Below are 25,429 nucleotides of genomic sequence, written 5' to 3'. Positions count from 1 at the left end.
ACAGATTGGAGAGCTGGGCGATCACCAACCACATGAGGTTTAACAACAGCAAGTGCCGGGTCCTGCACCTGGGATGGGGCAACCCTGGCTGTACGTACAGACTGGGCGACGAGACGCTGGAGAGCAGCCCTGCAGAGAGGGATCTGGGGGCTGTGGTTGACAGCAAGTCGAATATGAGCCAGCAGTGTGCCCTGGCAGCCAGGAGGGCCAACCGTATCCTGGGGTGCATCAAGCACGGCATTGCTAGTCGGTCGAGGGAAGTGATTGTCCCGCTCTGCTCTGCGCTGCTGCGGCCTCACCTCGAGTACTATGTGCAGTTCTGGGCACCACAGTACAAAAAGGACGTGAAACTGTTGGAGAGTGCCCAGAGGAGGGCGACAAAGATGATGAAGGGCCTAGAGGGGAAGACATATGAGGAGCGGCTGAGGTCACTGGGCCTGTTCAGCCTGGAGAAGAGGAGGCTGAGGGGGGACCTCATTGCGGTCTACAGCTTCCTCACGAGGGGGGCTGGAGAGGCAGGTGACCTATTCTCCGTTATCACCAGAGATAGGACCCCCAGGAACGGTGTTAAGCTGAGGCAGGGGAAGTTTAGGCTGGACATCAGGAAGAGGTTCTTCACCGAGAGGGTGGTTGCACACTGGAACAGGCTCCCCAGTGAAGCAGTGACTGCACCAAGCCTGTCTGAATTTAAGAAGCGATTGGACTGTGCACTTAGTCACATGGTCTAAACTTTTGGGTAGGCCTGTGTGGTGCCAGGAGTTGGACTTGATGATCCTTATGGGTCCCTTCCAACTCAGGATATTCTATGATTCTATGATCCTCTTCTCTGGGCTGCAAAATGCCAGGTCCCTTGCACGGCACAACAGTGGGTAGACAACGAGCAATATGTGTAAGTTAAAAGAAGTGTATTTTGCTGGCTAGAAGGTAAAAACTTTTCCCTGTGAGGACAGTCAGTCAGCCATTGAAGCAGGCTGTCCAGAAAGACTCTACAGTCTCCATCTTCGGAGGTTTTCAAGACCTGACTGCATCGAGCCCTGAGCAATGTGATCCCATCTCACAGCTGACCCAGCTCTGAGCAGCCGTTGGACTAGAGACCTCCCAGGGGATCTTCCAACTGGAGTTAGCACATGATCCTATTGCCACCAACAGCAGGAGCACTTAGCAATACTTTACATAAATGAGAACTGACAATGGAGACCTGAACTGACATCATGACGGGAAGACACTGAAATATCAGAGCGTATGTAAAAAGTGAATTCTGGGGCAGTACAACCTTATCTCATGCAGCACAGCAGCCGATCAGTCTTATGTGACAGGACAGAGAGTATCCAAGTCCTTAGGTTGCGATAAATTATGAACCATCTACACGCAGAGGCAAAATATCACCAGAACATCTGAGATGTCACTGAGAAAACCTGTCCCGCTTCACTACAAATGATGACCTGCAGCAGTTAAGGATTGAGAATTTTGCTCTCTGGATATGGCAACATACTGGATGTAGAAATGAATGATGGGCAGTTTATCATGGCTGATGATGTAGGCATCCTTAGAAAGTAGATACTTGATTTCTTCGTACCAGAAAATGGAAGAAAAATCTCTATATCAGTTATACCTAATTGCAAACTCATCTCATAATTTAAACACACAGAAATTATTTCTGTTTACTATAACAGCTGATATTAAATATGCACAATAAAGACCATAAAGACAAGGCAATATGCATTTGAAAAGTTCCTACACAGTAGCACTCTCCACTCTGTAGGATATGCAATCAAATATACACGCCATAGCAGTGGACAGAACATTTAACAGACCCCTAAAGTCCTCTACAAGTTCAGTGCAGGATCTGTGAGCACCACTGAAGTCAACCATTTGCAGACCTCTTAGTTCTGCTTCTGTAAGGGAAGTTATTGCAGACAAAGAAAAACTCCAGGAGTGAATGTTAAATGTCTAGCTGGGAACTACTTCCCATCCAAATATGGAGTCTAAATTATAAAAAACCTGGAAGAAAAGTTAATAACATGCAGCTGTTTGCCTGTTTAATTCCAAAGGCTCAATTCCACCTTTTCAGCACCTTAAAAACCTGGTAAAATGGTCAGACACCACAAGACAACTGATATAATGATGTGCTTCAAAATCCAAGAACTATCAGTGAATACCTCAAAATTACAAATCTTCTCCAAGCCACGAGTCAACAGCATTAAAAAGAAATATTTTTTGGATTTTCTCAATGAGATTTCCCCAAAACCTAATCACCGTGACAGCCTCCATCTTTTTGACTACTTTAATACTTTCCCTACAATTCATACCCAATGACGGGGCTGCACAACTGGCAAGATGGACAAAGGAAAATGTAAAACACATGGCACCGAAAGCGTAGAAAGTCTGCACTTGTCAGAAGGGAGTTTTGTGCGATTCCAGAAAAAGACAAATAGCTGACATGAAGATTATTCATGTTATGCTCATGGGTTATTCAAACAGGCTTCTTTTCATACTAAGCTCTGAAGTTCGGAAATTTGTCATTTGTTATAATGTTTATAAGAACAACTGATGGTTAATTCTGCAGGCTGGCTAACTGCTGATATCTGCTTACTGTTTCATAGTGCTTAATGAAGTCGTATACGTACACATATATATATATATATTACAGTTTAATGCAAAAAGCAAAAGCAAGCAGATAAAACCAGAGAATAGAGAGCCAACAGATGCAGAGGGACTATGCACACAGCCCAGTTGCTGGCAAATAGTCACATCCTAAATAAAGGTCTCCTTACCGTTTCTGCATATATTAAAATGGATATATCCAAGACAAACTGGAATTATTTAACTACTTTCCAGACATGCCTAAAAACATTACCTAAAAGCATTATTTCACAGAGAAACATGGTTCATAAGACATCTAGTACTCATTTATCTTTTTGTGCTCCACTTGCATGCTGTGTATGTCTACGTATTTGTTTGTGCCCTACTTTCAGGCTGTACATTGCACTTTTTAGAGTAAACACTACACCGCTCAGGATACTGCTTTCTCTTTTGACTTTGCCTTTTTTCTCCAGGCATTTTGAACACAGTAGTAAGACCACAATTCCTCTGTGTGACATCACCTACGTTTCACGGACAGAAAAATGGAGGCAGTAAAGCTCAGACTGATTTCACCTACACCTCAGCAAGTGCCCCATTAGTAACCCAGCCACCCTCCCTTCCTTCTACAGTCAGTGAAGAGAAAAAGGAGACCAGACTGCCCTGCCAAGGACGCCTCCCTTTCCTTTGACATTAGAGGATTTTAGGGTCAACAGACTCCTCTTTCAGGGTCCGTGAGGCATGGAGAGCACTAACCCTATTTCCTGCCCTTGATGCACACAGATGCCACTGGGAAGAGTGGTGGCATCACCCAGACAGTTCTTCCGCCTGCTGAAAATCTGACTTTGTCCTTGCAGGACTTTCTCCACTGACACACACTGCGACAAAATGACTATAAAATCTGTAAATACACCCCGTAAGAGACAAAGTGCTAGGTCACTGGCAGATAAAGGAATAAAATCGGGACTCATCACCCCGTCCCCTGTTTCAAATGCCAGATCATGTATTTTTTAAATCCTCTTTAGCTTCTATATTCATCTTCATGCCAAATGGTACGGTCTGACTGACATTTTTGACCTTTTATGTATAGGAAGCTATACAGAGAGAAACAGTGGGACAGTCATTTTAGTATACATTAAATCCCTAGTTTTTAAAATCATGGCTAGGACTGAGATCCCATATTAAGTCAGTTAAATAAGATTGTCAAAAACAAAAAAAAGAAAAAATACCTATTGGAAATCATGTCTTTTGTTTCAGTTGTTGGAGGAACAATTTTTTTTTTATCTGATCTTGCCCATTATTTAAAGGCAGTAAACATAATTCTCAATTTTCCCAGCAAAATTTATGATCTCTGTCATCATGTGGACAAAAGACGTTTCTTCTTTCTTTCAGGTGGCTCGAGAGGCAAAGAAGAAAAATTCCTAGAAAATGTCTGCCTACTACCAAAGGAAGAAAAAAAAAAGGTAAAAAAAAAAAAAAAAGTGGACAATCCAAAGAGAAAAAGAACACTGCAGAAGTGTGGCAGAGCCTTAAAGGGTGGCTGAAGATTCAGAGCGAGAGCTTTGAGCCTGGTGCACACAGGTCAGTCAGCACTTTCAGAACCTGACCCAGGTTTTTCTGGGGAGATGAAATAACTGCACAACGACACCGTGCCAGGCTCTGGCTGTTTCGTTAGAGAAAGAGCTGAAAAATATTTTGATCAAAGTTGTAGTTGTTTCCTCTATCTGCACTTGCTACAGCTACTGAAGTGCAGACTGCGAGCGGAAATTATTCTGGCTTCTCAAACCAGAAGCACTACGAAATTGGCTGGAAGCAGTAATAAATTTTGATGGTTTGGGGTGCTTTTCCTTTTTTTTTTCTCCTTTTTTTTTTTTTTTCCTTCTTTTTGGCTTAAGTAAAATACAACCTACACCCACAGGCTGTGCTCAGCTTGAATTCAGCAGAGTAATAACATTTCTTACTTGTCTTAGAAGTACAACAAAACCCACAAACATCAACGCAACACTCTATGGAGGACCCCCGGGGCTTTTACCTCCGTCCATCGGTAAACTGAGGCATGGATTTAAAATTATAAAAGCCCTCTCTAAAGCCTTGTGAAATCCGCAGACGGAGCTGCAGTTTGGACACACCAGGCAGTTCTCTACCCTTCATCTTCCTGCAGGCTCCAGATCACAGGCAGCTTCCCAAAGGGTCATCCTTGGAAAGAGAAACTTGCATAGCATTTATTCATTTTTAGGCGTGGGGTCTTTGTATGCAATGACCAAGGCAAAAGGTTGCAGCTGATAGCTAGCCTATCACATCAAGCAATCTCTGAAATAATGACAGAAGTACTCAGAATTGGGACAACTTCACCCTGCATCCACTTCAGCACACCGGAGACAGAGCATCTGTCCTGGGGCGAGGTGGAATAAGCCCAAAGTGCTGGAAATGCTGGTCCCAGCTTTCAGTGCTGTATAAAGCAGGGTTATCATGCTCTTCCCCCTCATCCCACCCTTTAAACACACGCAGTTCAATTTATTCAGCGCTCTGAACTCTGCAGATAGGGACTTTATTCCTTTTGTCTATGGTGCCCAACACAATAGGACCTCAATCCTTTGTTGGAGCCCCTTAGAGCTACTGGAAAACAACAGCTTTAATCTGCTTTATCCAGTCCTAGTGAATGAAGCTTTAGAGGGTATTTTTTTTTGCCAGCTCTGCCAACTAGATACTTCATAAAGTGAAACAGAATCTCTGCTTCCTTCAGGGCACCTGCTTTCAATTACAGGAAACATACGGCACCTTCAGATTTTCAGCTTTCAACATCTGTGCTTTGCAGGTACAATTTGTTGCATTCAAATTACTGCTCAACCTGCAGACTGGTGCCTGGCTTTCAGGGGCACGCTGGAGAAACACTAGAGATGGACAGAAAGTAATGGCATTTGCAATCACTTTCTAATGACTGATTAATGACTGTTCTGAAGCCTGCTTGTCTTGGGAGGTCCGTTCTGCCTCAGCATGATTAGAAACATCACCTCTCCTGTGTAGTAGATGTACATACTGATGTCGCTGTCTGCCAAATACACCAGCCTCACACCCTCTTCTAAAAGATATGCTACCATGAATACCTTTAAAAAGGAACGGACTCTACTCTCACCTGGAGAACTGTGTCCAGTTCTGGGCTCCCTGGTACAAAAAGGACAGGGATCTCCTGGAAAGAGTCCAGCGGAGGGCCACAGAGATGATACCGGGCCTGGAGCATCTTCCCTATGAGGAAAGGCTGAGAGACCTGGGTCTGTTCAGCCTGGAGAAGAGAAGACTGAGGGGGAAATCTTACCAACGTGTGCAAACACCTGAAGTGTGGGAGACAGAGGGATTTGGCCAACCTCTTTTCAGTGGTCTGTGGGGACAGGACAAGGGGCAATGGCCACAAAATGGAGCCCAGGCAGTTCCGCCCCAACATGCGAAAGAACTTCTTCACGGTGAGGGTGACGGAGCCCTGGGACAGGCTGCCCAGGGAGGTTGTGGAGTCTCCTTCTCTGGAGATATTCAAGGCCCGTCTGGACGCCTACCTGGGCAGCCTGCTCTGGGGAACCTGCTTTGGCAGGGGGGTTGGACCCGATGATCTCTGGAGGTCCCTTCCAACCCCTACAATTCAGTGATTCTGTGTGAAAACTAACAGCCCTTTAAAACCAAGCAGTCACAGCTGGCCACTACGAAGGGATGAGACAGTGACAGCTGCGGGTTCGACTTCATTCTCTGCATTTGTAGCCCATCGGGTTTGACGCATCAGTCAGGTCTGTATAGGGGCTTCCACCCCCCCACCTTTGCCAGATAGCACTGGTCCATACAAAATGCACCAGGTCATCTGAGCAACCCCCCAGCATTCCTCCAGGCTGGCTCAGTAACACTTCACCACTGATGGCAGGAATCCCAGGTTAACCACAGCCTGCGGTGCTCTCTATATCTTTACATTCTCACTGCCAGCCTACTGGCTCCCGATTTCTACTGCCACCATGTCTCAGTTGGTGTTTGCTGAATCACAAACTAAAATATAGCTTGGTGACTTGCTGGACTTAGGAAACACAAACCAGCAGACCTACAGGTCTGCTGACAAGGTAGAAAATGGTAAGAAGAAGTAGCAGAGCAAAAGTTGCACACTACTGCTAAAGGGAAAAACCAGGGGGAAACATTTTCTAATTCTAGACCTGCAAGAACATATTTTCATGGATGGATAGATGAGAGATCTGTGGTGGCACAGAACTCGTAGGAATACATTCCAGTCGGGTATCACCAGGATCAAACCCAGCTGGTTTTCTATACAGCGATAGCTACTGTAGTATTTAAGTGTTTACATTATTTATGTTTGCATTCTTTTATTAAATAATTGTAACTAAATTACATTATTTCCTATTTACTTACAAGGATCATCCTTCTGCTCAGTATAAGGAAGTAGATTCTGCTCCAGAGGAATTTCACTGAACTGGCTTAAAATCACGAGAGGTCTGCTACGGAGGGATATGCACCGAGTGCTCATCCCTCTCCCGTCCTCATGGCCCTAGCATCTTATGGGAGAGCAGTTAGGAACTTAGAAAAAATCAATTATTATATGTGGATAAATCATATCTTAAAAGAGGAGGGGAGAGATTTTTTAGATTAGAACAAACAGAAAAGGAAGCAAGGAATCACCTGATGTTGCTTACCTAATGTGAGGAAAATCCCCCAAATTACTGCCATACCAACCTTCACGAGCCTTCCAGGCCATCAGTCTTTTCTCTTAGAGCATTTTGTGCAGGTTCATATCACAGTAACGAGGAGAACATTACCAACCCACACTGTGGTAGTTCACTATGCTTTTTTAGCTGGATTTTGCTCTGAGCTTCTGCCTCCTGCAATTTTGCTTCAGGAGACAGGAGCAGTAGGATGGGATCCAGACTTGTCTTTGCATTCCATGCAGGACACATCTCCTATGTTTGGTTCAGGACTTTTTCCGCTTTAATTATGTTTGCTCTTGAATGTAAGTTAAGTCACTGCTCAACCATTAACTGTGTTCTGCTATGGCATCTACCACTCTGTATTTGACTTCACTAAACGCCTTGTGTTTTGCCGTAAGTTTTTGATAAGTGTGTGTTTGCAGATTTTCATGACAGACTAATAACACCAAAGGAGGCTCCAGGAATGTTTTAAGTAAATATTATGTGTATATTTTCTCAACAGTGTCTGCCTACCATTACCTTCAGAGCTGCATAATCTTATCTAGAATATTTTTACATATTGTTTGCACTACCAGTGTGGTCCACACTACTAAGCAAACTATTATTTGATTAAAATATTATGCAGCACATAATTCCAGGACACACAGTCATGCAGCTCTGAAGAGGCAGCAGTCTCTATTTCTGTCTCGCAAAATCCTCCTTGCCATCATTAAATATTTCTTCATCAATCATAATGAAGACTGAGTAGATACAAACTGTTACCTAGGCCGGGAACTTTTTAAAGCTATTTTAAGAAACTATTTGTTTTTCTCCCCCTGCCTTCTCCCTTTTCCATTGTATTGCCCATTTCAGCCAAAAATTTACAAAAGAGGATGGATGCCTGGAACGCAGGTCCAGCTGCAAATGATTTAAATGTGTAAGATCTTCAGAGCAGGCATCTTCTCTGACTGTGTCATGAAATGACAGAACATCGATATGGGGAAGATGCTCAAGCTTGGTGGAGAGCAGATGTTAGGCATCTTAACTTTTTCTAGTAATTTATTATATTGTCATCTTTTCGGCTGCCACCAGCAGATGGTTTAACAGTTTGGAGTGATAGCCGAATTGCAAAGAATTTAGTAGTGCCAGTGACATCACATTACATGGACGAGAACTGATTAGGGCATTATCTTCTCATCTGAAATATGAGAGTCGAATTCCATGCTCAGCCATAGACTTCCTGTGGACATGCCTCATTTGGGGTATAATAACTGTACGGTCTAAATGACATCGGTTGCCTGTATAGACCATACATGAAACAAATTTAAGCTAAGCTAGTTACCGGTAACAGCTGTGAAAGCAAGAGCTCTGAAACTCATCTGCTGTAGACAAATCTCTAATCTCTTTGGCTCAGATTTATTAAATCTGTGTGTCCAGGATTTCCTATTTAGTCTGTGAAGAGAAATAATCAATTTAGGGGGCAATTCAGACTTCAGGTGAACTAAAATGGAGGTAGCAATGTCTCTCCATTGGCTACAGAGGCATCCTAGGGCAACGGTAGATAAATACTATCTATCTGTAAAGGAGGATAACAGCTTTTTCACAGCAATATCATGGAGACAAATAGAATGCATATGGCTTAGAAGAATGGCAGCAATTATTTACCTCAGTTAGATCAACTTTCTTGTTTTCTGTTCAACCTGTCTGCTAAAAGTAAGCCAATATACAACTGTTGTGTAAAGGTGAAGCGTTCCTTTTCCGTTTCAGCTGTTTAAGGTGTTGATAGGAACCGAAGACCAGATAGGACATCCTGTGTCACCAAGATTGGTCCCTGGCCAGTACGGATAAACCCAAATAATGATCTCATTCATCACGTTCAAGGCCTGTAGCTCAGTAAACACTGTATTGCCACAGGCTTTGTGCTGAGCCTGCACAGCCTTGGAACCGAGGCACGCCAGGCTTGTCTGCACTTGTGTAGCCCAGCCTCGAGCTTTGTTTTAGCTGTGTTAGCTGTAGCAGCGGTTTTCCTTAATGACCAGGTGGTTAGTGCCTAATTTATTTTACTTTTGCTTATCTCCACATAATCCTGTGGGTTCACTGCAACTTTTATACAGACAGTAGTAACAAGTAGTCACGCGGTATAGTATGAAATATTTACGATGCCAGAATAATGACACGGTAAAGAGGAGCACAGACATGGTGTAACAGCCTCAGAAGAGGTGACATGACACAGTGCAGAGGAGCAGAGGCACAGGCTAGTATCAGGTGAGGCACAGAGTGACACTCAGGACCTCAGGGCTATAAAAAATCACCCCCAGTTAGCTGAAGAAATGCAAGCCTGCAGAAAGAAAAGGTATGGAAGGCATTGCATACATACTGTATTCAGGGCTAATGCGGTGTTGCAATCCAAAGAAGAGTGCAAGTTGTAAAAACACAAAAAAAGAAAATAAAACCAGCCTGAAGTAGAGCCTGGATTGAGGAAGAAGAAACCATTGACATCAGCATCACGCTGCTCATGGGATGGAGGAAGCAGAAGCCCTGACCACCTGCTATAACTGCTGCCCACCTCCAAAAATTAAGTCCCCTACCCAAGGGGAAAGGGTGAACAGAACACCCCAGAGAGGAGCAGATACTTGGAAACGTGTGTATATCAATTTTAAATGTATCAGCATTGAAGCTTTATTCCCCCGTAACGGTGTTCTTTCTTTTCTCTCAATATGTAGATCTAGACTAGTTATAATTCTTTGATTACAGTGTTAAGATTCCAATTACATTAACAATATTTTTCTCGTTTTTACACAGATGGCACATTTCACCTAGCCTGTAAGAAGATTTTGAGAGTAATGAAGTTCAACATTATGCCTTTTGCTTTCACTCCTCCCACTAGACAGCCATTTCAAGAACTCACATTCCCCCCTTCCCCCTAAAAAAACCCTTACTAATTTTCAGCATGAATACATCCAATTTATATGCATTACTGTCTTGTGCTCCTCTGTGCTTTCGATGCTTTCCTATGTCCCTGCACAGTGGTCATGTTCCTGTTGGGCATGGCAGAACCTAATCAAGACAAACTCTTTTTAGCCTCATCATGTGGGACAGTCCCTCTCGTCTGTTCTCATAGCAGGAACCCGAGCACAGAAATACAGATTATTAAAAAAGTTTAACATTACCTTATCCCCCAGTTAAGATGAAAACTGTAGACATGACAATTTCATGCTAATTTCAAACATTTGGGTTTGCTAGGGTAGTTTTTGAGTAGTAACAAAGCGAGATATAATAATACAACAATCATGATAATATGTTAATAGTTTTAATTGAAGTAATTTCTGTAGACAATAAGAATTATACCCTAATGTGTTAATTAATCTGATTAGGAAATGTTGTGAAAATGAGTATGTAAAATGATATCAGAGGATAGCAGGAAAGGCATGTTTTACAGAGATGGTGTTCCTCAGGGTAAGATTTGTAGACGTTAGCTCGCAAGGCTTCGGCAAGGTAAACAGCTGTTTTGATTTTAGTTATAATGAACATTAACTCTACTTCCCCATTTCTGCTTAATTAAACCTCTGACTCTTCAACCAATCAAGTGCAAACAGCAAAGGTAACGGACACTAATTGGGCCCTGTGCAATTTCAGCCTCATCTTACATCGAGTGGTCTGCCTCAACCACCAAAACTCCTGCAAAAATAAGGGACAAAAATCAACTCTCCTCTGCCAGCCTACCCAATGATTTCTTTACTAATCAAAGGCAAACCACATGTATGTAGCAGAAAGAACTGGATCGTACAAAAGCACTGCAGGATGTGCAAAGTGAAAATTTAAATTAAAAGCCTTTTTACTCTTGTCCATGTAGTCACTTCCTTATTTTTTTGTTATACCATTTAAAGCAAAAAGCATCCAAAACAAAGAAACCAACTCACAAAAGATTCTCAGCAATCCTCCTGAAGGACGGACAGACAGCATGTTCCTCTGCTTTTTGATTAATTTTACCTACCCCGAGAGAGGATCAGAATGGTGGCAGTATGAAGTTAAAAACCAAACAAAAGCACATTGAAGAGAAGGAAAGAAAACGGCCCGTAACGGCCACGTGTTTTTTAAAGGCAAGTGTAAAAAAACACAGGAGACAATAGAGAAAACCTCAAAAAACTATAGTGTTATGCTCTAACCGGCTTTGTAAGAGCACACGGTCTCCTGTACAAAATGTCCCCTCTTCCTTCCTACAACATGCGCCCGGCAGCCCTGAAGTGCCTTCATCTGAGAGGAACTGAGGGCTCGGTGTGACAGAGCGCAGGCTTCTCCCAGCTCACTTACAGAGGGGAAAAAAAAAAAACAAAGAGGAACTTCTGCCCCTGAGGACAGCAGATAATTTCACATTATTCTGTTAATGGATCTTTAAGACAATCCGATGGATAGGATAAGAAAATTATTGAAATACCTCGCAGTCCTTCGGTCTGGAAGAGACAGCTGCACCCTCTCTTGAACCGTCTTACTTTATGAGCATGCTCGTGAAGGTTTCTGTCAGACCTACAACCTTTATCTGAGCTTCCTTTGTGGCTTAGTAATACAAAAAGCGTCGCCTAATCGTTACGCGTAAACCATTCGTTTGTTGGCGAACTTTTTTTCTGCAGCGAGCTCACCCTTTTGTAAATCTAATAGGCAAAAACTGGGGAAAAAAAAAATCCCGTTGTTCACTACAGACAGACAATAACCCTTAATATAAATACAGACGTGAACTTGTGGCACTGTAACAGTCGGTTGGGATTGACATGCACAAGGAGGTTCAGCTACGAAAGCACCATTTTGTAGCTCTCCGAAAGGAAGTGGTAAATGCTGTGCTCGATCTCCCTTCTTCATGGGAGGCTGCCTACCTAAGCCCTGAACTGAGAGCAGACCTTAAATATAAATCACTTAATTGCTCATTTTATTTGATACCCGAGTACTTCACGCTAATAAAGTTAAGCATTAAAGGATTACAATGTGACAAATTATACGCCCATCTCATAAAAGAAATATTACCGAAACAGAGTCGGATCTGAAAGGCTCTCGATAACGTAGAGCGTAAGTCTAATTTTAGCTGATTCCTCAATCACTGGAGAGCTTGCAGTGTACACAGCCAGCCCAGCTCAATCAACTGACTTTTATCTCTATGACTGCAGGTCACATTATCTCATGAATGAACTGTTATGTAGGTCAGTCAAGAGTCATCTTCTAATTGAATGCACGTTTCAGCCTTGGCATTTATGCTCTAGATATCAAGACTGTAGACAACTGGCGAAGGCAGAAGAAAATATTGAAGAAAGGAGCTGTGGTAATTAGCCTTTGTTTCAGACAACAAGCATGGAAACAGATGTTAGCAGAAGCTTGTAGACAGTTGTTTTTGTTTCAACTGGATTTAGTACAGGTGGAAAGTGTGGGAGCAACAGCTCGCTGGGGAGAGGCTTTGCTGGGTCGCAGATCAGATTTTAGCCACAAATCAAGTGCTGTCCTGCTAACGTACCTCGGCGTGGCCGAGAGGTATATTGGTCCCTGCTGAGGCATGTGCCAAATACGTATCTGCTTACTTGCAGTAACTGATACCACCAGCTCCTTTCATGCAGGCCACTGCCCAGCCATCGGGAAGGAATATTTTTGGTTGCTCCCAAGTCAAGGTGGATTTGAGACAATGGAAGTGAAAGTTCCCACTCAGCGTCAGTTTCCTCAGTAATACTTGTACTTACACATTTTAAAGAGAGAAGTCTTTGGGGAGACTTCCCTATATGATTCATGAACTGTTTATTCAACTTTGCAATCAGGAGACTGATGTAAAATACATTCGAGTTACATCTCCAGCAACATTTGGGTAAAATGAGGAGTATCAGGCTGGAGATGCTCCAGGAAACTAAAGCAAGAGATTTACCACGTTACAGAAACACTTTTGATCAGAGACTTCATTTCATTTCCTGTTCAATCCAAGTTATTCTAATTTAGATGTAAAGGCAAAATTGCAACTGATTAAAATTGGGTCGGCAGCCGTTCCCGTATGAGGAAACGTGGGGCTCACAATCAGATAAAAGCCAAGCTGTCTAAAAGCGGTACTGCCTGTACGTCACACCCGTGACCCACACAGCTATTTACTAGTCGCTTTTCTGTTTTCAATTCTCAGAAACAATTCACGAAGGATTTTCTCTTCCCTTTGTGCTCCCTCGACTTTAAAAATCGTTTGCAGGATGCGAAGGGTTACAACTAGGGAAGTGAAAGCAAAATGCCCAAGGCGAAGTTTTCCTGTAGCCTGTGTACTGGTTGCATTTTCAGCTCCCGTGTCCTGACAGCTGCTGTCTTCAAGTGTGCTGCGACATGCCTCTTGCTGTTCTAGCAGTCTTTTTGTTCAGCTCCAAGCTTGCTTTTTAAGGCTTTAAAACGTTGGTGCATGGGGTGTGAAGAAAGGGAGGTGAGACGCAGAAACTGTTATATGGGAGATAGCTTTTTGCCATCTTATGCCCCACCAACTTCAAAACAAAGAGTTTTTTAAAAGTACCGGAGTAACTAAAAAAATAAAAAGCACCAGAAAACCCTACCTAACACCCTTCCCATCTCCAATAAAGCCTTTGCTCCAGTGTTGTTCTCATCTCCCAGCAACTGCTTTGCACTCACGTAGCGTGATTCTTAGGAGGATGTGAAAGCAGTTACAAACATCTGTTAATTAAGTCTCGATTTGCATGTGAGATGGGTAATATACTAATTTTACAAATGGGTATGTTGAACCACACAACACTGGATAAAGCTGGCCAGCACAAGTACTTGAATACGAGCTAGAATGAGGGACACTCCGCTTCCTTGGTCTGGCTACTGCTCTTCTGAACAAAATAAAGGCTGCATAAGTGTGCCCGAGGTGCCGACGCCTTTTACTTTGCAAAAGACAAAGTCAGAATAATTTTCCAGAACATAAACACAGATATTCATCCAAAAACACATAAACTGGTTATTGATGAATAAATTGCATCAGGTTCAACTTGCAAGAAAGGGAATTAATGTCTTTTTAATGGCTGAACCAAGGGAAGGTCATTATACAGTGTTTTAATTCTAGTACATTAGTTTTGCATTTATACATTAGCAGTTAATGTGATAATGTCAAACTCACCACTAGTTGTGACATCATAAAAATAAACGCTGTTTTAGTATTCTTTTGGAAAAACAAAAAAACAAAACAAAACAAAAAAAACAACAGAGCTGTTAATAAGCTCTCTTACTCCAGCCATTGGGAGAATGTTTGTCTTGCTGTATCAATTTTGCATGCAAGATCAAAACTATAACGGCAAGTCAACAGATGTGAAGAATGTAAATCTTTGGGAAAGTGCTCAATAAACAAAGGCAGAGAGATGTTTGCTGTTGTTGTTGTGTTGTTGTTGTTTTGTTTTTATTCTTTTCCAAATGGAACCTTTCTAACGCTCCCTGACCTGTAAATGCCACTTTAAATGAAATGCAGAAAATAAATTAATAGTAGAAGTAAAAACAAATCTAAAGTAAGCTTGAGGAAACAGCCTCTTCAGCAGAGATGTTATTTTTTGATTCTTCAAAAGACACAAGCAATGATCTGGCAATCAGCACTGTTATAGTAAGCCGATGCTGCTCAGAGCTAATTTTGGGCCGTGCAGGAACAGAATTCAGTGTGCTGGATCTCGTATGTGGACACCGTGTGTATCCTCTAAAGGCAAAGTATTCTCCTAGGATTAGCACTTACAGAAATGGAGTATTTCTCTGAAGATCACACCTAGAACTTCCTTTATAAGGCTTCTAAATCGAGACGGTTGTTTATCATGCTATTAAACTTGGTTGTGTGTGTAGTTGTGTTGTTTTTTTTTTTTCCCCTTCTCTTCCTTTCTCTCTGTGGAATTAACATTTAGCAAAATGAAAGTTTCCTGAAGGTAATTACCTGGCTGCAATTCAAGGCATTCATAAAAATTACAGTTCCCTTTGGCAAGGGATTGCGCTGAGGGGAAGGAGCCACCGTCACAGGAGGGCGGATTTGAGATGCTCAGCCACCCAAGGACACGGCCCTGGCGGGGCTTTGCTGCAGCCCTTCCTCGTTCTTTTTTTCCTCTTGCTCCTCTTTCAGTGCTCTCCTCTTGTTTCCTATGAGTGTATTTGCATTTGACCCATTTTCTTTGCCCTCACGGGGCCGCAGGGGTCTGGCATAGGCCCTGTGTTTCGTGGTAGTTACACGCTGCCTCTTGGATTGATTTTTTTTTCCCCCCAGAGCTACGGCGTATCGTCTGCTGTGCAGATGATACCATGCTCGGTGCAGCTCGGCTGTTTACAAGTGCTGCGGTGCAGCTGGGGCTCAACACCTCTGCAGGCACGTGGCGGCAGAGGTCGAGCAATTTTGCTGAACCCTATCCTAGCGAAGAGGAGAAACCAAGCTAAAGGCTCTGCTTCCACCAGTAATCACGGTAGGACTTAGTTCCACCCTTGAAATTTTGTCTTCCCTGCAACTTTCATCTCTTCTCAGGCATGGACCATTGCACCGTTGCATCCATCCGGCTGAGCTTTGCTGTATTTAGACTAAGCCATTCAGAGTATTTTTACCACTGTGCTCAGGGCAGTCTGGAGCGATCCGAGCCAAGATTCCCAAACGTTCCTACAGCACAACCAGCCGTGACAAAGGTCTCATTGAAAACTGGGCTGACAAAAGAGTGGATCACACCTTATTTTCCTCGTCTTGAGATGGCTCCATCTGTGGACTTAGAATGGATCAGGTTTGAAGGGACCTTAAAGATCATCTAGTTAAACTAAGTTAAGACTTCCCTACCATTGATTTTTGCTTCACTATATTGCTTTTGCCCAAATCCTTTTTTGTAACCCTCTAAGCTGTTCAAGGAAACCACATCAGTTTTTATTAAAGTTTACTTTCACATGATTTGCCTGCCCCATTTCCTTTCTCCATACCATTATAAAACCTACCTTCAGTAGACTAACTGCTTAGAGCTGTTTCATCTTTTCAAAAACCTCCCCAATCTCTTCTGAAACTTTATTAACTTTCTCTTTTCTGCCAGCTCCCCCTCCCCTTCCTCAGAGGAAGGTGCTCCTAGACTTACAGATGATAAAATAAAGTTGCACCTGTGGTTGGAGGGCTGAGTCCCTAGTCAGCATATCTGCACAGGTAAATGGAATATTTCAAGGATTTCTTCCTTTTCAACCGATATATGATGTCACTATTCCTTCTTTAGGCATTGAATCCATGTCCCTGTCGCACGGAAAGAGATTACACTAAGATTTCTGTCGGGGAAAAAAAAAAAAGCAGCTGCCATCTTCACACTGCCCACTAAGCTATTCAATAAGCATTCAAATGGACAATATATAATAAGAGACCTTCTTTTTGGACAATTTATGCAATTATGAATATCTAAGTTATGTTCTCATATTCTGGGTTGACCTCTGCTTACTGCAGTGTTGACAAGGACACTCACACTCTAACTGCAAGTCATGATTTTGTTACAGCCAAAAAACCCACTAAAAACAAAATCCAAACTGAAAGAACACAACCAGGCTGAATGCAAAGAATCCTCGGGTTTTACTTAAACAGAAAAATAGAAACAGAAAGTGTTCAGTCCATGTGGCAACAGCAACAAAAATAATTAAAACTTGAAATAAATATCCTAAAGGTTTATGAATCTCAAGACAAATAAATATGTATCTGGTTGGGGTTTTAGGTTCTGCTATTTCACAAAAATCCTATTTTTTTCCAGTAAATATAAAGACTCTTACAGGCACAATATTATTTGTAATGACCTGAACTTAGCAGCACCTTCCAGTTTTGCACCTTACTTTACTCTATCACCACTGAATGTTTTAATTCACTGGAAAATGTGAAAATTTTCCTTGCTTAACTCACTGTAAACTTAATCCAACACAAAGATTAGTGATAATAGCTGTTTTACGCTAAAATTTAAGAGAAGGAAAGTGTTCTAGTGGGAGTTACTAAAAATTGCATATTTTGCCCAGATTACTTTGCCTAGCTTTTAAATAATCAGCTTCAAGGAAATGTAGAATTGCCCCCGAGATGCCCCCAAAGGAAAGCCTGAGATGCTGTCGGCAGGGTCCCAGAGCACTTGCGTAATGATCAAGAAATGGATAGACTACATACAGCCATGACTCTCACTACTGGCTTTCTCCAATGTTGAGATAACCAAGATAGCTCATATTACATAAAGAAAAACAGAAAACAAGAGTCTAACAGGAAGGAGGATAAAACAAAATTATCCACATTTATCCCATCCAAAGCCAGCTTGCCCATATTTAGCCCTGGCTCCTTTTACTCTGAGTTTTGCATCTTAGTTATTTCGAATTGGGGAAAAGGCAGCTGGAAAAGAGATAAGAAAGGCATGAGAATGAAAGGTCTTACGACAACCTAGTTTGGCTTTGTACAAGGATCACGTTACATCGGAGAAATCAAGTGTAATGGCATGCGGTAGGGGCAGGTAAAGGCAGGAGCAGCGCGGAGCACAGCTGTGATTTAATGCTTTCCTCTGCACGCTGGCAGTGGGGTTTCGTTATCAGCCTCGATTTGCTGATGATCAGAAACCTAAGCCAAACAGCAAAAATTTCCATCAATGAATATTTATAGGGCAAAAGGTTAACAAATCTGGAAAAGTGGGACTGAGCTCACAGCAGAACACAGCTGGGAAAAGAAATCTGGAAAAGCTGAGAAGGCTGAATTTTGATTCAGACCCAGTTCTGGAAACACGCAAAAATCTCTTGGACTTAAAATTCAGAGTGGAAACTGGAGGTAGCATGAGGACTGCAAGACAATACTTTTTGGGGGGGGGTAAAAATGAGATTACTGAATATCATATCAAGGACAGCAGTGGAGCAACACAGCAGAATCAGATTTTTAAGATGGTCCAAGCCTGAGAGGAGGTCAAGCACTGGTCACTTGCTGCCTCACAGCTTTGGTGAAGTCACCTGAGATGCTGAGCCTGCTGGAGCACTCGCTGAGAGCTTGCTGGACCTGCACTTCTCTGGTTGGACACCACCACTTCAGATTTAAAAAGCTACAATACTTTCAAAAGTATGAAAATTGAAAAAATATTGTAGACTTTTAACACGGCATTCAGCCTAAGACATTTTGTGAAGCGCAGAGATATTAACTGAATTTGTACATAATGATATTGCTAATTCTTCCCCATGACTGACAAATCACATACAGAACACAAAGATCAACTACAATAAAAGGAAAAGATTAACAAAAGGAAAAACTGATTAAAATGTTTTATCTGAGATTGGAAATCTATTGGAAATTAGTAGAGTGGTTTAAAAAAAATCTTACTTCAAGATTTTAAAGGTAGAACTTGAATAAAGAGCCCTGAAGTCTATAAAATCGTCCAGTTTTCAGGCCAAGACATTTGAATATTAATTAAAAAGGCAAAACTACATTTCTTCTTCAAGGTGTTTATGCATGTGAACTGAATACACACCTGACAGGACATACCACCATCACTTTTTTCCCCTCATCTCTCCTACCTGCTACTTTTAAGATGTACGATCACATAGTAAAATAAGTAAATGGAAACACATATTTGTAAAAAGAGTTTTAAATGATGAGACTTAAACAGGAAGATTTACGCTCATACTGGACTTTGAAGCTAAAAACTCAAAAACATGAAAGTAACTGAAAATTCAATTTGATTGTATTTTTAATACCGCACTGATAAGCCTGGTGGCTTTTCATTGTCCTGTAATTCCTGGTATACAATGACTGGCACTCCATGCTGCCTGAATACTGAGAGGTGAACACGAGTTCCAATTCGAGTTGTTAAACTTCTCAATTTTCAAACACTTGGGCATGTTGCCTAAATGCTATTATATTAAAGCAAGACTTAGGTTCTCATGGGAATTAAAATGATAGAATTGTAACCGTAAATAGCTGTATGATCAGGAGAAAAGTTGCATTGTAAACAAAAATAGAAGATTTCTGGGAGGGATGGTGAAGGACAAGCTGTTCACAAGTTTTCAGGTTCCCAAGATTTGGATGCAAAAATTTGCCATTTTGCAGAGTTTCTGCAAAAAATAAGACCTCCTGCCTGTAGTAATCCAACCCAATCTTCTCTTGCCATTTTTGCCAAGCTCTGCAGACCTTACAGCTTCAAATCAGAACACGCACGCAGTTGCAAACACCTGTGACATGGTGCAGTTGATGTCCATGCTGGAACGGAGTTTCCTATGCAGAGGCATGCAGCAGCACGAGACTCTCCTGACTCCACACCATGATAGCACTCACCTTTTTGCTCCTGAAACCTTAGGTTTATGGGGAAGAGCAGTTCCCAATTTACAGTAACTAGTAGGCCTAATCTGTAAGCTGATAAGACATGTTTGGAGCAAGGTTTTACCCAGGAAAATACTAATAGGTTGAAACCTAAAACTTTCTGGAGGCATGCACCAGGTCTTGCCTTCATCTGTCAGCAAGCTGGGAAGGTCTTGTGAGAGAGGACGGAGCAGGTGTTTTCTAGTTCTTGGTATTTTCCTGTTCTTTCAATGGGATTTTGAAAAAGAGAATGCCTTTGGCTAGCTGCAAGAAAGTCTCCGGCTTGCTCTTTAGGAAAGAGGAGGTTTGCCATTCACTGAGGTCAAGGCACGAGCAAGGCTGCCTCTCCCTGTACCTTCCTTACCGTAAGCATACAAAAGTGTGGGAAACCACATCCTGGGAAGAAATGCTGGAAAGGATTGAACAGAACTGTCACCTCTCATTGCATGGCACCGCCAATTTGAAAGAGACTCAAAAAGCAGGAAAAAAAGAAAACCAAAGCGCAGAAACAGAGGGAAATGGGAAGAACGGTGAATGTCTTTATTTTAAAACTCAAAGGTGAGGGCTTTAATATTTAAAGCATCACTCATCTTACCAACTTGTGTCCCCTCCAGTTAATGGAGAGCCAGGCAAGTCAAACTGCCCGCAGAGGGACAGCCGGCAAGTCCCCTGGACTGTCCCCTGCCTCCAGGGCCAGACCCTGCTGCCTCTTTACCAAATTTTTTCCCATAGCCTGCACCCTAACTGAGAAGCGAGGTGGAACAGCAATGGAAAAGCTGTGGGGGGTGGCTCAGAAGGTGGCATTCGGCCTGACACACCAAGCCTCTCGAAGGGGAAAACACCCACGATAAAATCCAGTGAGTTCCACGTGCTTCAGCGTGTCCTGCTCCCCTGCACTCTTGCCGTCTTTGGCTGCCCTTCATTCGAGCTGTAGCCCTGAGTTAAAAGGTGCCTTTGAATAAGAAGACTAGCTCACATCAGCAGTTAATTTTGCCTCATCTTAACAAACAAACAACTAAAAAACCCTACCTAAAACGTATGGACATGAAGGTTTTTCTGACTTGCATACCTTCCACAAAAACTAATCTCACGCTGACTCCAACCCATCTGCTCCGAGTAGGGAGTTTTGTGCAAACCCAGCCTAATGTGCAGCAACACATCGAGAACAGGAGCGGAGCTTTTCCCCAGGTCTGGTCCTTTCGAAGAGGCTTTTCTCCCAAAACTAAATCAACATGCACACCCTCGGGTGGACACAACCTCTTGACTCAGCTTGAATGCTACTGCAGAAAACTTGGCTGTCTGCAAAAAAGACCTTATGTATGGTGGCTGATAAATAACCACGCGTTGAACATGGTCCAACAGCACAGCCAGGGACCCTGAGCAGGAGATGCAGCAGGAAAAGCAGGAAAAAAAAAAGTAGCAAGTTTTATATTGAAGGTAGAATTTAGGATGTCTGTTTCAGTGAAGTCGCATTATATTTACGCGTTAGGTTTAACACATGATGTCAGGAAAGGTGTATTTCAAGAACTGCATGTAAAAATGAACAATGTGATTTAGTTTAATTGAAAGAGACAGGCAGGCGAATGCAAAGGGACACGACTAACAAGCAAATAAAGCATTCCTTGGTGCGGCAACGAAGAATATAAAGCAAAAAGCACCACCCCAAGCTGGCCTGCTGCATGCCTATCTCAGCAGACCCAGACAACAGCATCAGTCCCCGCTGGCAGCCCTTGGGACGTCCCTTTCCCCCCGTCTGTACCTAAAGAAAGCGGAGTAGGCACATGCAAGGTATGGCACCCACCTCCTCGTTGTGCTCGATACCCCTGCCTTTCAGCCTTCTGCAACCTCCCGCTCCTTGACCACAGGAAAACAGGAGTACGACACTCTGCGTATTTTTTTTTTCCCGATAACAAAGTTTAGCACTTCTGAGAAACAGCCAGAATAATGTTGTTTCAGAAAGTGCAAGTAACGAGCAGTATCTTCCAGCCGGCCCGTAATAAGTTACACCCAGAATCCTATTTAGCAGTTTACATAATTCACAGTTTCTCTGGTTACATACTTTGTAAAATATGACATCCAGCTGGGAAAGTTGGTCAACTTTATTATCGTATGGCCGTGGCTTGCTTTATATCATTTAAATATCAATTAAAAACATATTTAAAAAAAACCACTATAAGGCAGATATCTTCATATTTTCATGTCACACTCACATACACTCATACAAAATACTCACTGTCATCCAAAAAGGAAAATAACTGTGCCTGAATGTAAACTGACTAATCAGTGTCAGGAATCAAGTAGAATTTTAAAACCTTGGAAAGAAAAGAACAATGACCAGATATGCTTAAATTAAAGCTATTTTGATGGTGCAGTTTTTCAGATAAGTGAAATTTAACCAGAATATGCTGTCAAATAACAGCTCTATATCCTGAGCAGTCAACATGATAGCAGTTTAAAAATACGACATATAGATATAGAGCCTTTCCTGGTATATATGCACTTAGCAAATATTAGAAAAATCAATCAGAATCAAAATGCAAACTCTCTGAAATGACTGGATGCCTCGTGCTATTCATTTCCAATCCTAATTGTTTGATTTCATTCATCAGGATTTATATATGCACCAGCACACTACTGAGGCAGCCGAAATTAAATACATCCCATTTTTTCTTCCCCCAGAAAAGGAACGTACTTTAACAGTCATTCTATTGCAATGAGAGATATTAACAAACAATTCTGCTCCTAACTCCAGGTTATAATGTAAGTGGATCAATTGATCACTTGCAAAAGGCAACAAAAAGAAAGTTTTGCTTGCTGCTGAGGGCAAACCACATCTATAAAATCCTGACCGGGCTGCCCATTATTTTCAGTGGACACCCATTCAGTGTCTAAATGCTACCCGAACAAGTTGCCAACTGTTAGCTCAGATTTGTGGTCCGTGAGAAGTAAAAAAGTACCATTTTACCAGGCGCTAGGAAAGGCCAAGTAATGAACCTCCTTCTGTGCCGCACCAAAACCATGCTACAAAGGATTTTACCACCCACATAATAAGACATGCACAGAGCAAGAAACCAGAGGAAAACGTATGTATCACGAGAGTTACCTGGTCGTTATACACTGTTTTTCATGCCTAGCCCTCTCAGCAGGTTACAAGTGTAAGCAGAATGATCTATAACTGGAATAAGGTTAACCAGGGCAACAGGGAAAGTCAGTGGCTTATTCCACTGGAAGAAAGAGCCTATAACATGCATTGCATTAATAAACAGTAGTATTTCCTTTGGAAAGGGTAAATTTGATATCCATGGGGGGGGGGTGGAGGTGGAGGTTTAATTAATTAGTGGGGTGTACCATCCTTCATTTCATGTGTGCAAAATCCTAAGGGTTATATTTAAAGTTACATGCATGTGTCGTATATACACATAAGCCAGCAGTTTAGAGGGTAAAAATCAAAAATATATTGGGGAAAAAAAAGTGTGTTCCATAACTCGAGCACTAAAATCACTACAAAAAGAGTAACAGCTCTGAAATATTTACGAGTCAACATTAATATCATTAGACTTCGAAGGGTATCACCTTCTCAGCACCAGCTTCTTGCGCTGATCATCTGCAGAGCGAGCACTCGCACCAGGTTGTTTGCAGGAGCTTCTTCCCAACCACATCAGCTCAAAACGAAACCCTTGAATTCTTTCAAAGCCATAAAATGCCCTTGCAGAGATCTGCTCTGCACCTTCCCGAGTCCACTCCTGGATTTCTCAGAAACTTTGTAAATAATTTAGCATTCCCATGGGGAGAATAGGAACGCTCTTTAAGAACAAGAAGATATTAAACACTAACAAGGAGATAAGAGGCTTCTGAACATGGAAGTTATATTATTTGCAGAGATGTCTCCCAGTTTTCACATACTCTGTTCTCCATATGTGACCACAAAGGGTAGAACTGCAGTAAACATTTAAACTGCATTGCATTATTGTGTATAATAAGAGCTTGACATTTTTATTTTCTCCAAGGAGAAGCACTGCCTATATGCTCTCTAGTGGATGAACAGGGTTTTTACAAGGTCCCTCCTTCTCCCTCCTTTAAATGTGATCAAATATGAATTGAAAGACTTTTATTCTGCCAGAATCCCAGTCCAAGGTTTTGTGTTTCTGTGGCAACAATGACACACTCACAACTGAAGCAGGGCAGAGAGCAGCTTCTCCTCAATCCCTCTACTGCTTCAGGTGCTATCTGTGCCAGGGAAGTGGGAACAATGCACAGCTCCCGACCTGGACCTTGGCAAGGACTAAGGGTAAATGGATTAGTGGGAAATTCTTTTAATCCACGTTTTGAAGCGTACCTTCCTGCCACTGGGCTCCATACACGAAGTCTTTCTGAGGCAATCCCACCATCTCATGAGCTACTGTACCCTTTCAGACATCAACATCCTCTCCTCGCCTATCGAAATCCCAGGCTCCCGCGGGACGAAGGCACCCAGCAGCGTTCCACCCCCGGCTCCCTGCCTCGCACCACGCTTCTTTTCCCGGCCGCCCAGCAGTCCCAGCTGGAAGGGAAGAGGCTGTTTGCAGATTGTTTCCTAAAAAGACTTTGTTTTCCACACCGAAAGCATGCTGGGGAGGGATGCGAGGATAGGGCGACTCACAAACTTGACACAGCTACAAGCCACTGGGGCTCCAGAACAAACTCTGCACCCGTTTGCAGACAGACCTTTACTTTCGCAGAAAGAAAAGGAGCCAGGACTCGGGACCCTCAGATTTACAGGCCAATGCTAAGCACTGCTGCAAAATCCTTATCTTTGCTTTCAACCTTTTTAGGGTAAATCAAAAGCTATAGGCTGTCAGGGTGATGATCTTTCATCAACACTAACTTAAAACGATCCGCCCTGAGAGATTGTCAGATTTTTCCCGTTTTGGCAGAGGAATCGTGAGCTAGCTGTGACGCAGTGCTGTCCCCTCCCAGACAGCAGGTGCACAGGCTGAAAGAGCCCATTGTCCTTTAGATTAGGTGTATGCAGCACTTCTTAAAAATTTATCAATCACTTAGCTTTCCAAGGGCTAAATTCCCAGTATAGCAGCAGGAATTACAGCCACTCTAGCCGAAGAGGAGAAGAGTTTGGTTCTCTGTCTTTTGCCAACTCTAACATATTATAAATTACTCTGGGAAAAGGCTGCTAATGCCCTCTCTGTGCAGGCTCGGTAGATACTACTCTCCCCATAGTCCACTTTTGTGGAAATTAAAGAAGTTCAGTCATTTGAACAGAAGATATAGGCTTCTGCTCATCTGAAAGCATTTTTTCCCACCTAGAGGGCATAATCACCAATTACATCTAGATAATATAAATTTAATTATTTTTATTGGCTAATACGGTCTCTATCAGCAAGGAAAGAAAACACACTTTCAGAACTATTATCAGAAATTAGCATGCTCGCAACAAACAGCTCATCCCTGTGAGATAAACCACTCCATGGGACGGTGCCTTCGAGCCAGCTGACGGAGGCTCCCGCAGGAGGCTTTGACCATCAGTACAAAACCAAAACTGAAACAACAAAGAAAACCCTGATGTCCCTTTTTTCCTTCTCAACCCACCTTCTCTTTTCTCCTTCTCTTTCCTTCTCGACTCTGATTTCTGAATTTTTAAAAGTCTTTCAAATACATATACTTCTATATGCTGTGCATTTTGTATGCAGAAAACCATGCATCTCCTCCTTTTAAGCTTTTGAAATCCGACATCTTCATGGATCACCTTATGCAGGAACTTCAATTTTGCTTTCCTTTGAAATCTTTCATTAAAACAGAACATTTTAAAACTGCCTCTCTTTTCTGGTTTCTACTCACGGCACTGGAAAAGTGAGCAGCATCACATCACCTCGTCCCATCTCAGACGCCTGAAGTCCTGATGCCCCAG

The 25,429-nt window shown here is 42.4% G+C and overlaps 1 protein-coding gene across 15 annotated transcripts in view; it reads right to left on the bottom strand.

Annotated features, from left to right (window-relative positions):
- CELF2 (CUGBP Elav-like family member 2) overlaps positions 1-25,429 on the bottom strand; it is a 568,240-nt gene that overhangs the window by 195,611 nt on the left and 347,200 nt on the right. The window contains exon 1 of one of the 15 annotated variants that reach the window (XM_083819744.1): positions 11,686-25,344. The exons of the other annotated variants lie outside the window; for them this stretch is intronic. The gene's annotated coding sequence lies outside the window, so the exon portion shown is untranslated. Of the gene's footprint in view, positions 1-11,685; positions 25,345-25,429 lie in introns of those variants that run through there. 15 annotated transcript variants of the gene reach the window in all.

This window comes from Anser anser, assembly GCF_964211835.1.
Source record: "Anser anser genome assembly, chromosome: 1".
NCBI lineage: Eukaryota > Metazoa > Chordata > Aves > Anseriformes > Anatidae > Anser > Anser anser.
Note: the sequence above shows the minus strand (reverse complement) of the source record. Positions and strands in the feature narration are given on the sequence as shown.